This window comes from Cyanistes caeruleus, chromosome 10 (genome assembly GCF_971803275.1).
Source record: "Cyanistes caeruleus chromosome 10, bCyaCae1.hap1.1, whole genome shotgun sequence".
Taxonomy (NCBI): Eukaryota; Metazoa; Chordata; class Aves; order Passeriformes; family Paridae; genus Cyanistes; species Cyanistes caeruleus.
In genome coordinates, this window is record NC_141710.1 from 11,940,553 (window position 1) to 11,955,932 (window position 15,380).

General features: G+C 37.1%; 1 long non-coding RNA gene across 4 annotated transcripts in view; it reads right to left on the bottom strand.

Moving 5' to 3' along the window:
• LOC111933491 (uncharacterized) overlaps positions 1-15,380 on the bottom strand; it is an 87,030-nt gene that overhangs the window by 34,898 nt on the left and 36,752 nt on the right. For all 4 annotated transcript variants that reach the window (XR_015274325.1, XR_015274324.1, XR_015274327.1 and 1 more), the window contains exons 2-4: positions 5,599-5,682; positions 5,371-5,469; positions 297-392 (exon numbers count right to left, since the gene is read on the bottom strand). This is a non-coding gene — a long non-coding RNA (uncharacterized LOC111933491). The remainder of the gene's footprint in view (positions 1-296; positions 393-5,370; positions 5,470-5,598; positions 5,683-15,380) is intronic.

The following is a 15,380-nucleotide window of genomic DNA, read 5'->3' on the forward strand; positions in this document are numbered from 1 at the left end:
ATCCATTGCAGGCTCTGGTGTTACAGCTGCCAGCAAAGAGGTTACCTGAATAGTTCCAGCTATTTCAAACTTGGAATCTGACTTTAAAAAACAAGCTACAATTATGCTGCCTGTCTCTTCATTGAATATCTGGTTATATTATAAGTCTTACTACTCAACTTCAAAGCCATCCATCAGATTAGCCTAAGCTACTATGGATGACCTCCCAAGAGATCTCCAGTGCACTGAGCTCTCCAGAGTCAAAGATAAAAACTGAAGTTAGGACTATGGAAGACAGAGCTTTCCTGACCACTCACCCACAACGTGTCTCCATCCTCAAAGAGATGAGGTCTTCTGGGAATCCCAGCTTCTTCAGATCAAAGTATAAAATCCACCCCTTAACATGGTCTTCCCTGAGAATAAAAGATAAAAAATCCTGATGTCGAGGAGGTGATGAGAGAGCTATGGTGCTTTTTCATGTGTTTACTTTTCCAGTCTGGAATGTGCTCACACAGTACAATGTTGGACTGCATCAAAACCTCCCCGGCAGGCAGGGGGGTCAGTGATGGCAGGCTCTGTGCTGGGGAGAGACTAAACAGGAGACACACAGAGGGATGCAGGGCTGTGACTCACTGCAGTTTAACCGTAAAAAGTGACTTTGGTGGTCTCCATCTTGCACTGTGCTCAGGGTGGTCTACATAAATCAGCAGGATCAGCTTTGACTAGGGATGTTTTTCATTTATTGCCTCTCTCAGATTAAAAGGTAAATTTTCAGATTCAGAAGCTGTGATCTGATATTTTCTCTGCCATATATTTTAATTTCTATGCCCTATACAGAGGAAGCCATGGTTGTGTGTGAAATATAAAGACAAGTAATGGTTTTATTATGCTGTTTTTAATCCCTGCTAGTCTAATACTACATAAGTATGAGAAAAATAACACGCTTACTATGTAATTTGTCTTTATGCATTCATCCTTCTCAAAATGGCTTTGTTTTTCGTGGTGCAGGTGCAAAAAAAGAAGTATTTTCAAGAGCTTTTAAAGTTTCAGTATTTTTGCTAGTTACATTAGTAAAAAAGTTCTAAATTCTATATAAACCCCTTAAACTATATATCAATAAAAAGAGTGTTTTTACCAGTGACCACAGTGTACTGAACTACTTCTTAGGTGACAATCTCAGACTGCATTGTTATTACCTCACTGAGCCATTAGTTCTAAGTCTTTTCTCTAAAATGGGAACTTTATAAGAGTTTACCTCTCATAGTTAGCAGTCATCAGTAGGTTTGAATTCCTACCTCATTGCTTATGCACATCTGAGACAATCTGAGGGTCTGTTTGCACTACAGCCTGCTGTACTGCAAAGGTACAAGCTCTACAGCCAGCTAAGGTTAAATAGCCTCAAAACTTATTTAAACCAGCTTTAAAAGAACTCAGTCTAGAGTCAGTATCTTTCCCTGGCAAGACAGCTGCTGACATCTGATCTGTGCTGGCTTCTTTCTAACATACTACTTATCAAATAGACATGAGAAAAAGGTGGTTAGGTTTTTCATTCTGTTTTGTTCATCTGGGATTTTTGTTCTCTAGATTTGATTACAAAGACCTGGTTTTAGTGAAGGCCTTGTACCTGCAAAATAGAAGCAGTTTAGACTCGTGTCCCTGGTTAATCCAGCTGAACATCCATGGAGTTTCTCAGGAGCACTCAGTTAAGCACATACCTGCATGTGTGCAGTTTTCAAGCCTCCACTGTCCACTTATTTGCACCATACATTTGTGATTACATACATTAATTGTTACATCTCCTCTAAGGTTTGAAGTGATTTAATGGATTCCAGATATATAATTAAACTATACACTGGCCTAAATCATAAATCCAAGTAAGTCAGCAATAATAAAATAGGGACAATGTCATTGAGATGAGGGTGCTGATTTCAAGTACAATATTTGGATTTTTACTGGTGTTGTAGGAATTAAAATCTGGCCTGCAGTAGTATTGTTTCAATCCTGACAAACCTTTCTACAACGATATTTTCTTCACATGGATAGGGCTGTAAATAAGTACTTACCCCATAAAATGAATATGGTACATGAAATACTTTGTCTTTGTATTCTTGCAATGTATGTAGCCTCATACGAGTATAGAAACGGATTAGACATTCCCCTTTGGTTAAGAGATATATCAGTGCATAAAGTCACAGTCTGGGTTCATTTAGCCTTTTCATTTGTAGTGCTCCATATTACATGAGTGCAGATCTATTTGAATCTGTTTAATATTCATGATCCTCTCACCAGTCTGAGTGAAAGAGATAAAGCTTTTGATAGCAATCTCAGCAACTTGATTAACAATGCACTAATCATCACTACCATTGACCTGATTCAGAAATGTTTTCAATTCATCCATCACTTTATAACCAAGGATGATTGCATTACCTTACCATTTTTTATTTAAATAAAACCACATGAGCTGTAAATATCTTGCCATTTTACTAAATGCACCTTGGTACCAAATTAATTTATTTTTAAAACTAAATACCAAAATGACCTATAATAACCAATTAGGGCAGGAGCATAGGGAAAACGTATCACAAGTGGTCTGCAATAAAATCAATTCACTTTGACTTCACATCAATAAATGTTAAATTGTGCCAAGGAATTAATTTTGCAATAAATTGTTATTGTTGTTATAAAATCTAACTAACACATATTACCAGGAGTAATTATCCATATATCAGAATGCATTGAATGTAGAGTGTGCACTATAATTACTCCCAAAATTGCTTATCATTCAAATGGTAATTTTAGGGATAATGTTTCTTTAGCTATAACTTTATAAATTTCATCAGAAATTTATTTTTAGGGTTTTTTTTCTTTACTTGGTACTGCAAAGAAAACAGAAAACTGACTGTGAAAAACGCAACAGATAATAAATATGGTAATGTAGTTTAATCAGTATGTCTTACTTTAATATATAATTGCCAAATTTTGCAACCCTATTAGTAAAGTGAGATACCTCCTTGTGAATGGAATTTCCTCCACGAGTGCTAACTGGAATCTCCAAGCCTATTCATAGCAATAGATAGAGCACAGCATTGTAAAAATATTAGCAACCAAGTCTGTGTGAACACAAAACCTGTAGGGGTCATTAAATGTTTTTCTTAGATATTGAATTTTTCTCTTGTCCTAGTATTTGTGTTCAGGCTGAAGTCCACCGCCACAGGGGCTTGGTTCAGAATTTGGAAACTGTAATATCAATGATGAAGCAGAAAAAATAAAAAAAAATAAAAAAAAATAAAATAATAAGACATTCAAACTTGTATACTATTTTACCTTTTTTAGACCTGGGAGCAATGAAAGGCCAATTCCAGAATGCAGATACTGTCCTGCTTTTAGTAATTCTTAAATGCTGTGATTAAATTGTGTTTATCATTAAGTTTTGAAATTATCATGACTATTTTCATCTCACCTGAAGCCCTCTAATGGCATTTATTGTATTTCATTTTTGCCTTAGCAACATTGTATATCTGAAGTTCTGAACATCCCAAGTCATAGAAGAATACACCTGGAAAGATGTCAGTGTTTTGTATAACTGTGTTATTAGCAATAGAACCAATAATATCTAGGGACAATTCCTAACAGCATCCAGGTGCTTTTTGATGGATTAGTGTAAATTAGTGGTGTTTGTTTAGTTTCATCATCACTATTTGAACTAAAAAAATGTTGGCAATGTCTGTATATAGGGCAGGGAGTTTGAATGATTTTATTCCTAGAACTGGTCACTGGAGTTTAGACATAGAGACAATTATAAAAGGACGAGATTAAGGAAGCTCAGCTCGTGCTGCTGTGTGATGGAGCTCGTTGTGTAACAGGAAACTCAGTCTGTGCAACTGCTATTGCTGTCTAAGAAGAGTGACTCAGGACAGCCCTTTACACTTTCAAAATACACTAATATGGTGATTACTTTGATGATGAATTTGAGGCTTCTTCTTATGAAATAACACTATTCCATTGAACATATGTTTTACGCTACCTTATTTTCATAACCACATACAGTAGATTAAATCAGAAAACACAAAGGCTTTCACAAAGTACTTTAGAAATAACATCTTTAAGACAAATGTGAAGTGGCATGAATAATGGGTTTTGCATTCTCTGGGTGCTACTGATTTTGCAGTTTCATCAGAAAATATTGGTGAGGATGATCAAATCCCTTGTTTTTCAAATGTTTGTAACACACATCCTGAGGATGTGACAGAATTTTGTAACATTTTCTTTATTGCCCTAGGTTAACTGTTTATATCTAAAAGCCCAGAGTGTGAGCAGGAATCCAGTCATTTGCAAGAATTATCATGATCATCATCATGAAATTGCACTTTTACTTTTGGAAGTGATCCACACATATTGTAATGATGAAATAGGTGATCTCTAAATTACTGTCTACCTCTCGTAGTTGCAAGAAAACATTTCTGTAATAAGCAAGACATTTTAAATCTCCTGGAACAGCACTGTAAAAAACTTCAACATAATGGAGGACATGTGACTTCTCATACTTCCCTTTGGACACCCAGTTTAACCCCATCAGGGTGGGTTCCTGTCTAGGTCAATCCTAGTTAGTGATTTATGTAAGTCAGGTTCCAAGAACACAAGGAGAGAGTACATTAAATTGCTTTCCTATGACAGCTAAAGTTTGGTAATACAGTTTTTATTGTCCTGAACTTCTCTTTACTTTTCTTGATATTATTCCTTAAAGAAATCTCTCAGAGATGCCCAAGGATTTTGTAAATCAGGAGCTGCTAAGTATTTTTGAAGAGCCTGAAGAGCCTGACACAGTGAATTGTTAGGAATATTAAAGTGATATTTTGAGAATTAAATTCAAAGTGAAATTGTTTAAAAGTTAAGAGGTCCACAAGACATATATAGTCCTCAGAGCCTCTTCATGAGAATTCACTAAACACACCTTTCACTTCTACTGGGTGCTTCTTGTTCAACAGTTTTGTAGATTTAAAAAGTTTCTATTCATGGTACTCTTAAAACCCTTCTGAAGTGACTAATTTTTGTCCAATGCTTGATTATTTAATAGATAATCTAGATTTAATTTTAGTAAAGAAAAATATGTGTCAGCTCAGCCATTTAACACAAAAATACATGGCCTAGAGAAATGTTATTTTAAAGCTGTTTGCCTCCTTAATTGCAACAGTCTGTATATCTATTTGTCTAGACTCCATCAAGAGCACTATTGTAGCTGGAGGCATTGGTTTGAAGAAGACTAAAGGGCTACATCACGTCAAAGCCTCAAGTAGGAATTATTGCCTTTCTTGCCACAGTTCACAGCTGTATTATGTCACCAAATCACATCACAGTGTAATCAAAGATGAATAAAATATTTTTTTTCTTTACCTTAAACGCTTTCCCTGTCAATTACAATCAAAGGACATGATTTCAGGTCTGTCAGTTTGCTGTGTTCTCTCCTACTGATGACTCCAAAACTGTAATCTGCTAAATATAAAATGAATCAGAGAAGTCTTAGAATGATTCTGCTATTAAGAAGAAGAATGTTTTTCTCCCACAGGGGACAGGAAAGTAATTGGTCTTTAAAGAAAGAAATCAAAGATGTTAAAAAATTACCTTTTTTGGTCCTTTCCTCTCCACCTTTGGCTTTTTGGCTTTTTTTTTTCTGTGCTAAACCTTCAGCCATTCAGTTTTCTTCTCCTAAGAAGGCAGGCATAAGTATTCTAATCAAATCTGTCCAGTTTTGTGTGCCATTAGAGTAAACATTTAACTGGCGTCTTGTTTGCTCCATCACACCTTTTCCCCTCGGTATTTTTGTCGATTGGGTGCTCTGTAATGGGCAGGCTGTACGCCTGCTGCAACTCCAACTTCTAGGCAGTTTAGTGGTTTGATTACATCATTAACCATAATCAAAAACATTTCCCCAGAATGATTTTAGCTTGGTAGTAAGGACTGCTTCCTTTGATCTCAGTAGCAACATTTTACAATAGGTTGCTCCTCATTTACACTACAAATGCTGGCAAAAATGAAAGTGGTATCTTCCCTAGTAATACCAGATAAAATAAAATAACTGGTTCAGCAGTCGTGCCATCTGCTATCATTGATGAAAAATGGCCTCTTTCTTGTAAGAAAAATGTATAAACATGTATATATGTATGTGGGCATGTATTATTCTGTATAGTGAAATTTTCTAATATATATCCTTGTATTGTACTTAGAAACACATTCCTTTTCAGCATTTGAAATGTTGTTTAAACCATGCCACTGGATTGCAGCTTTGCAAAATATTTTTAGTGATAGCAAAAAAAAAATCCATTGCACCTACACTTCTGGCAGAATAGGCCAGAATTCCATTTTAGTGCACTGAAGTCTTGTCAGAAGCCTCATAGCAGTTGTAGTTTCCAGAATTTCTAATGATGTTTCCCTATTATAAGACTAGTGCAATAGTTACAATTCATATCAGTTACCTGCACTATCAAAACATCAATTGACCAACCACTCCAAAGCTGAAAACCTACATGGCAGCTGTACCTGCAACAGGGAGATTATCCCAGGGCTGTTCTAGAGCACTCACAGCAATGCACCACATGCACACAATAAAAATCCTGTTTGATCTGTAATGTCTCCAGGACCAAGCTAGAGCTGACCCATGTGGAGATGTTCAAAGACCTTTATACTGGCAGCCCTTGATCTCTCCTGTGCTCTTCCTGTTGTATTTTACAATCGGCCTTTTACGCTGGATCTAAAGTTTACTGGGGGAAGATGGGAAGTGTTTTGTGGTCTGTAGCATGTGCCAAAGGGATAGAAAGGGAAGAATTGTTTTGTGGACCTCTCCAGGCTGTGCATCTTGCTTGACTTCTGGGGATTATGTTTGATATCCCAGCTGTTCAGACCCACACCCTTCCTTATTCCCAGCCAGCTGATCCAGGTACTGCAGGGTCACAGGACCCTCTCACCTTCCACTATCACAGCTGGACAGCCAGGAGCTGGGTGCCTCTTGCTTCTCTGGGTGTCCAACTCTCACTTGCCAGAAAATTTTGTAGCTGAGGAGTTTCCCCAAAACCTTATTTCTTTATTACTTTATTCCCATTTCAAAGCAAAAGTGCTGCAATGTCTAACAGGCACTTATCTTCCATATGCTTGCTTGAGGAGCAGTAGAAAAGGAAAAGGAAATTAGTGCTATCTTCTTGTTGATTAAACCAAAGACATTTTTTTGATGTTCTTCAGTTGCTGATAGTTTTGTTGCCTCTGATATAAGAATGAAAGACACAGCAAAGTATAAAAAACCAGAATCTACTGAAACTGTCAAGCCATCAACAGTGATAGAGCAATAGGGTTTTCTGGTGATACACCTTCAATTTTCAGAGATGTCAATGGATAAAGGAAGGGTAGCCAAGAAGTGCCAGTGAATAGTGGAAGGGTAACTACTGGGTCCTTCCTTGGCAGCTGTCCCACCAAGTTATGATGTATTTATGTGGATATTCCCCAAGTTTTCAGAAAAAGAAAAACAAATGCAATCTCTAGTGGCCAGGTTTAAAACGGTCACTGCCTTTAGTAGGATGATACTCCACACAATCTACAAACGTGCAGACAGAGGAAGCAGACTGCCTGCATCCATCAACTTAGTAAATGCCTCCAGATTAGCAGAAATATTTTGAAACAGCCAATAATTATAAAAGAGTTGCTTGCCATTGCATAATTATTTTATAAACCACATAACATACAACTGTTACTTAGTCACAGAGGCCCTCTTCACACGGTACCATATGGCTAATGGCTTCTACAGCACATCACACCATACTGAGTACTCCTTCTCATCATACTGTATTGGCTACTGACTCAGTTTGCTGCTAATGTCTGTGTTACCCTTTCACTGCATGTTTATTTTATGAAATTGTGGCATCTGTTTTTGGTGTTTATTCTAAAATGACATCGCTATGTTCCCAGACTTAGCCTGAAAATCACCTCAGTATTAATTTCCCATGGTAGATTTAAAAATATTTTTTTTGTTGTCTTTTTCTTGGGCCTCTGACAAACAAATCTTGACCTTTTTTGCATTTTGATTTAAAGTAAGAATTTTTTGTTTCTTGAGTTCTGTTCCTGAGTGATTTGTACTGAGTAATATCAGGTCTTTTCATTCTGTTGATGACAAACACCCTTTGCCTACATTGACCAAGCTGTCAAATACTGAAATACAAATAATCATCCTTTTCATTCAGGTCCCAAACACCTTTGCAATCTTTTCACAGCTAATATCTAATTCCAGTATGAAAGCGCTAGTGCAGGACCTACACATCAGGGCCACACACAAGAGACATTTTTCAAAGTTTCAGTGGTATCATAGCAGCTGGAATATAATTTAAAAGCAAAACAATTATGTGGAACAATGCTGAGCTGTTTTGTAATCTTCCATAACAATACTTTGAATGTGTGACTAGAATTGGAATGGCCCTAGAAATTTCAATTTTGCATCATCAACCAATGTGTCTGATTCAGGCAAAATATTGATTCTATCCCAGTTACCAACAACAACAAAAGACACAAACAACTTGTATTTATAGCCCCAGGTCCAACAGAGTTCATGTCTGGCATTACCCAATTTATGCTGTAGGTCTGGGTCCTTTGCAGTCAGTCTCTCACAGAAAAGCCTTGGAATCTCTTCTGCAGCCACAAACATTCCTTGACAGCAGAAGCAGGAGCAATCTGTTGGCCAGCCAGCTGGATCAAGGGTAGCTACAAGGCTGGCAAGAATGCAAATATTTTACACTTACTCCTCCAAGGTGGGTTATGCAGAAATGTGGCTGTGACCATCTGCGTGCTGGGTTGTGCTGTTGGTGTAACCTTCACTGTGAGACTGGGAGTCTGGTTTTAGCCCTAGTCTGATCCTGCCCTAGTTAAAGCTGGTGACTTGTCTCCCAGGTACTCCAGAAAGACCCCAATGAGCTCTTTGGAGAGCAACCCAGTTTGGAGCTCCTCTGTGGCTTTTGCGTTTGTTTCCCATGAGCAGTGTCCCCTGGGATGACCTGGGCAGCCCTTCATGGCCTGGGACTGGCTCCTCCAGCAGCTCTGAGCTCACCTCGGCTCCCAGCGCTGGTTCCCCCAGTTCTCCCACCCTGCAGACCAGCACTAAGCTAAAACAAATGTACTCACTCCATCTGCTCACAGATAGCACAGTTACAGGAAATTAACTGACAGTGCAGGCTTTTGCTACACAGAAACGTTACTCAGACTTTTTCAAGAATTTTTGGAGCTGTCTCTGCTGCTCATGGTGTTCCTCAAGTGCTTACAATAACTAATACCAAGAGAAGGAGAAGAAAGACCCAGCACACCAACTCCCTGCTGAATACTGTATACAGAGCCTTAACTGTTTCTTAATGTTTTTAAATTGGCCTGTTCTAGTTTAAAGTGTCTTGTGTTATCTTTTCCTTGTTTGGGGCCTTTTTCTAGATTTCCCACTGTGAAATTGCCTTAGTGAAGCAAAGTCAGAGTGAAACAGTCATGCACAATGTGTGCAGCCTAAATCAGATGATTTCCATGTATCAGTCTACACATGGAACTGACTTCACTTCCAATTCATGAGTTGGAAAAAACTAGTAAAGAAAAGAAAAAGAAAAGAAAAACAAAAAAGATTAAAACATTTTGGCAAGAACGAGAAAGTTTTTGTTAAATTCCTGATGAACAGTTGGTGAACTTCAGATCTGATTTCATTCTAAATTCTTGTATAACTAAGTGCAGCTTATTACTGATCAACATGACCTAGTGCTTGTTAAATGGGCATGACTGCAGTTTTACCAACTGCACTGAAACACAAACGAGTTCCCACAGTAATCTCATATTAATGTTAGCACGACCTGAGTACTACCAGCTGTGCATTTATGCAAAAACCCAACATTTTACTGCATATTTAACAGGAAACACCCACTTTCTGTTTTGCAGGAAATCACATACTTAAAAAACTTTTTTTTTTTCTCTATTTTTCAATTTCAACATTTACAAATCTTGGGAAATTATTTAATGGAATAAAAGAAACCAACATGATACACTGAATTGTAAAAAATAGGAAGAAAGAAGCAATAGGAAAAGAAAATATTAAAACTTTTTTTTTCTTTAGATATTAGGCAAATAAGGAAAGAGTTGAATTCATAATATATTAGCCACATAATCTTTCTGCATGTCTTTCATTAAATGAGGATTCATTAGGAGCCAATAGGTAAGCTAAGCAATATATACAATAACCAAAAAAAGGACCATCAAGTGGCAATAATAGAGCCTTTTACTTTAATTGGACTATTGACTTCATGGAAAATACCTTTACATCAGACATTTTGGTCTGTAGAACCATAGACATGTGCTTTACTGCATTTCTTCTTGTCACATGGATTATGGAATTGTCCTGTGAAAGTCTGGCTTTACCTTGTGGTTTCCTTTGCATCTATGATATTTGAATTAAGGGTTATTCAAAAGTTATGCCTCATTTCCTTCCATACCTCCATTCTTAGACTGCTGTCAAGCATTATTTATTAACTCTATTATAGTACCACATTGAGGCCCTAATCAAGATTATGCCCCTACTGTGTTAAACTCTGTACATTATGAAAAAAAGATAATCCTTCTCCAAATTCTTATATCAATATAAGTGAAATATGTCAGCATAACATCTTATAATAGTGTAAAAAACTGAATTTTGTCCATGGATGATGGTAAGACAGAGCCAAGATCATCACAGCTCCTACATTCCAGCCCCCATTGCTCCCAATCAGCAAGGATGTAATAGGAATGATGGTAAAAACTGTATGAGAGAACTTTTTTTTTTTTTGCAAGGATTCATTTCATTTTTTATTTTACAGCTATCTAAGTTGTCCCTTTGGACTGACATCTCTGCCTTACAGAAATAAAGCAAATGTAACAAAATGAAATTATTAACAAGAAAGAGAAAACTAAAACTTCTCTATATTTGTTGAAAAGTCATTAATATGAGAGCTAATATTTGTTCTACAGTATCTAATATTCTTCCCTTTTCAGTGTCCAAGAGCCAGTGGCTTTCCCCTATTGTCTTTCTTCATTTTAGACAAGATGGAACCAAACTCATTGGTGCTCTTGACCCAGTGGAGCAACAAAGATATTTACATTAAAAGAAGTGTGGTTAGCCTAGGCAGGAATAAAAGATATCCCTTTCCATACTTACCCTCTGGTTTTTAAGAGCTACAACTTCAGCTAAATAGCAGACAAATAGCTGAGTCTGTTACTATCATGACAAGTTATTTTAACAATACATATTTTAGAGGAACTGTATTTGGTGCTTAGCATATTAATTTGAACTACACCACTCACTGAATTCCTTGATCCTAGCTTCCTTCAAAATAATAAAAATTAGTACAGAAAGGTAGTTCTTCCAATAGGATTAGATTTTATGTTGATATTTTTCTTTAACTATACAATGAAAAGTTTTAATTCCTGGAAGAAAACACCTAAGTTGCCACACGGTACTGGAAATAGCCAAATCAGACATTAAGAGCAGCAAGTAGAACTGGGATGATCACTTAAAACTATTTCCAAATGCAGACACAGACAATGACAAAGAACTGCTTTCACAAAAACAACTCCTGTTAAATTATTCTTGAAGTATCTGAACTTAGTCAAGAACTTGGGGATGAAATCAGATAAATCCTACTGTCTACTGCTAGGTCTAGGCATCTGAATTTAACAAGAACTTCAATACTTTTTACAGATGAATTGTAGCCGAGATATATGCAGGCTGAAGAGCTCTTCAGAGTCTGTTCCAATGAAAATATTGTCTAAGTACATAAGCATTAGAGCTGAACAAATAATTCTCGATGAATAATTTATCTGATTGATTTCCCCTTTTTATTCTCTCCCTCTTCAGAGGCTATGCACGGACAGAACAAAAAGTATAGTGAATTTATTCATTATTTGAAATTATTCACAATCTTGTTCAGTGAATAATTCTAGGCCTGCAAATCCTTTGAACTGTGGACTTTGAGTAGCTAATTTGCAGTTCACACCATAAAGTATGTAATAACGAACTAACTAGCTAGCCAAGCACAGTTTTTAATTGCAAGAGTCTGACATCTGAATGAGTCCTGTTTGAAATTCAGTCCAGTAGGTGTACCAATGCTCAAGCTAAAAAGTCATATTTCACAGGCATTTTTGCTACTTCAGTGCAAGTGTCCCAAAGATGGGTTTGAGGTATTTGGATACAAGCTGCCCATTCAGAGTTCTGACAGTGTCCCCCCTCTTCTAATGAACCTTAGCAATACACAGATCAACATAGTCATAAGCAGAAACATTCCACTTAACATGAAAGCACATATCAATAAGACTAATAAGATGTTCACATGATAATGTTTGCATTACTGAGAATTCACATGGACAAAGTAGAGAAAGAAAACATATTGCCTTGAAAAAGTGCACTGAGTCGAGCCTTGTAAGTCTCCACAGGGCCAGAACAACATTCATTTCTCGTGCCTTTCTTTCTCTGCTTTATTTATTCCTGTCTGTCCTTGACAGAATCATCAGTTCTTAAAGAGAACTTCTTCTGGGTCACCATATCACTCTTCTCCTTGTAAGGCTGGCTATAGAGAGCTGATCAAAACAGAGGGCAGGTAGACAACCAGGGCAGGATTTCACAAAAGGCTTTAGCATGCTTTAAAGTGTTTCAGCGAGGGGCTTGCTGAGGTCAGAGGCAGCATTAACTGGAATTTGTCTGCCACTTCTTTGGTGTTTCTGGGTATCTCTAGAGGTTTTCTCATAGCCTACCTTTGAACTTCAAACTTCTAGTAACCTGGTGTATATCTCACTCCACAATTTTGATCTTGAATCTAGCCAAAGAAAGAAGCTAGAGTTTATTTACCAGCCATCAATCAGCAAATAAATTATTTACAGATGTCTTCATTTATTTGACTCTTTCATTTATTTACTTACAGCTACAGCAAATACCACCACCAGACAGTGTCCAGATGGAAAACAATTACCCCACACTGGAACCGTATGCTTCCTAAGAGAAGTTGAGAAATTATTTGAATTTCAGACAGAAATAATTAGAAGTAAATTCTGGCCTGTTTTTGCAAGAAACTCCACTTTGGACACAGATGCTATTAAATCTTTCTGACATATCACAAAGAAAAATCACATTTGGCCTTCAGAAAGAGGCTTAGGATACTGTGAGTCCAAACTAAATGATAATCCTGTGTAAGTGGCAACTCAAGTGGGGACTCTGATCTGTGCTCTGTGTCAAGTACAAGAGTAACCAACCCATGTAGTTTATCCATATACATGTCACCTGAGGCTCAGAGATGCTAACATGCTAAATGCAGCATGTCAGAATTTGATTAGACCAGAAAAGAAATTATTAGAATAGTTCTGGTAGATTACAATTGAATGTGAAACCTAAGCAGCTGCTTGAAGTTGCTTAATAGAGTCTATAACTACTTACAATTATAACCACTGAGATAAAATGGGAGCAGAGTGAGGTTGATTTAATACAGATAAGTAGAGATGACAAGGAAGAATATATCTCTATACTCTTCACTGTCATCTCACACACATCTCAAATCCAGGGAAGTAACAGTTCTGCAGTAATATCCACCACTGGGAGTTTGCAGTTTGAGACCTTCTTCTCTGCATTTCCAGACTGTGTTGAAACAGAATCCCGACAATCATCTGGATCATTAGAGTCCAAAGCCCTACAGACCCCACATCGTTGCTCAAATGGTAGAAATGATAGCTTTCATCTGCACTCCTCCAAATCCAGACACACTGTCATTTGTTCCTGCTGTGGCATTGAATTTTGAACTTCAGGTTTCACTGGGTTGTGCCTTACAGGCAAAATGGATCCCTTCTAATTCTAGAGAAAAATTAAATTAATTCAATTTCCAAACATCGCTTAAAGATGTTTGTGTTCCCAGATATGTGGTCATTTGGAGGGATGGGTTTTTTTTTTCAGGCCTGGCTCTTTCTGTTATTTCTTTCAGGTGATATAATGGCATAGAGCACTTGCAAGAATTCTCACAAGGAATGATATTAGATGGCAGCTTGAAATCTAATGCAGCACTTGGGTATTTAAAGAAATAAGTATTCAGGAAACAGATTCTGTGTAATAAAAAGAGCACAAAGCTGTACTAGAAAGAACTGTATGGCCATCTTGTTTAAATAAGAGACAAGAAGATGATCAACATCATGCCTTATTAATAATAAAACTGGAAGTCATAACTGTGGAACTAATCTATCTTGGAGGGAAGAGGATATTTCTGTATTTCCTGTCTTGGAGGGAAGAGCAGATTTTTGCTGCATAAACTGCTCTCTATATCCAGAAAGATGGGTTTCATCAGAAAGCTTATTTCTTGTTGTAAAGAAGCTGAAATATTTTGGAGGTTTGCCAGACATCATGGAAATCTGGGTGTCCTAGGGATTTCTTCATATCAAGAGCTACGTGTCCCTTTACAAGAGAGGGAAGAATGATAAAGACTTGGAAATCCTCATACATACAAATTCCAAAATCTTTAAAAATAGTACTTCCCTTTTTAGGAGATTCAAAGGTGTTTTTCATAATGGAAACAAGCAGGAGACCAAGTTTGTTTGTTTGTAAAAAGTGTTTTGGTCCAGGACACCAAACACAATAGAATTTCTGAAGGCTTAGCTATGGAAAGGCAAAGAGACCTTCCTTGATTTTTTCCTGCCCAGGAATCTGGGAACTGGCTTTGCCTTGGTTGACCCTCCCTAACAGAACGCAGATCAGCGTGGAATGTTTCACTTCTGGACGCTGTTATGTAAGGATGGAACATGGCTTGTCAACCATAGACTCCAGCTGATATATGTGGAATTTAACAGCTCTGAAATCCTTCACTCACCAAGCATCTTCAGAAAATTCCTTTATGCAGACAGAAGGTGATCTCCATAAATTTAATATCTTACAGATCTTTTTTTCTGTGTTTCACAACCAGCCTTTTGCATTTTCAGCTCACAAAGGTACAGATGGGATTCACTAAACAGTAAAGAAACTAAATTTACTTACACCTTCAGTTATATTTCAATATTAGTTTACAAACATGAAGCTGAGTCTCTGATCATAAGCAAACTCAATATACTTAGAAAATGAAATCACCCTGTCAGTGGTACGGTTTCAAACTGCAATTTTCTCTCCTTCTTTTTGCTTTGTTTTTCTGATATAGAATTACTTTTTTCCAAGGCTAAATAAATAGCAGATGGGTCAATCTTTAGGTCACAAGTTCTATCTTTTCATTGCCAGGTAATATTCATAGCACAGCAGGGCTAAATGACGCTCTGCAGTTTGAGGACATTTGATGGAATCTTTGCTGTGATTACTTTAAGTGGTGACATTTAAGTGGCATGAAGTGGACATCTAAATCTTTGGATTTTGG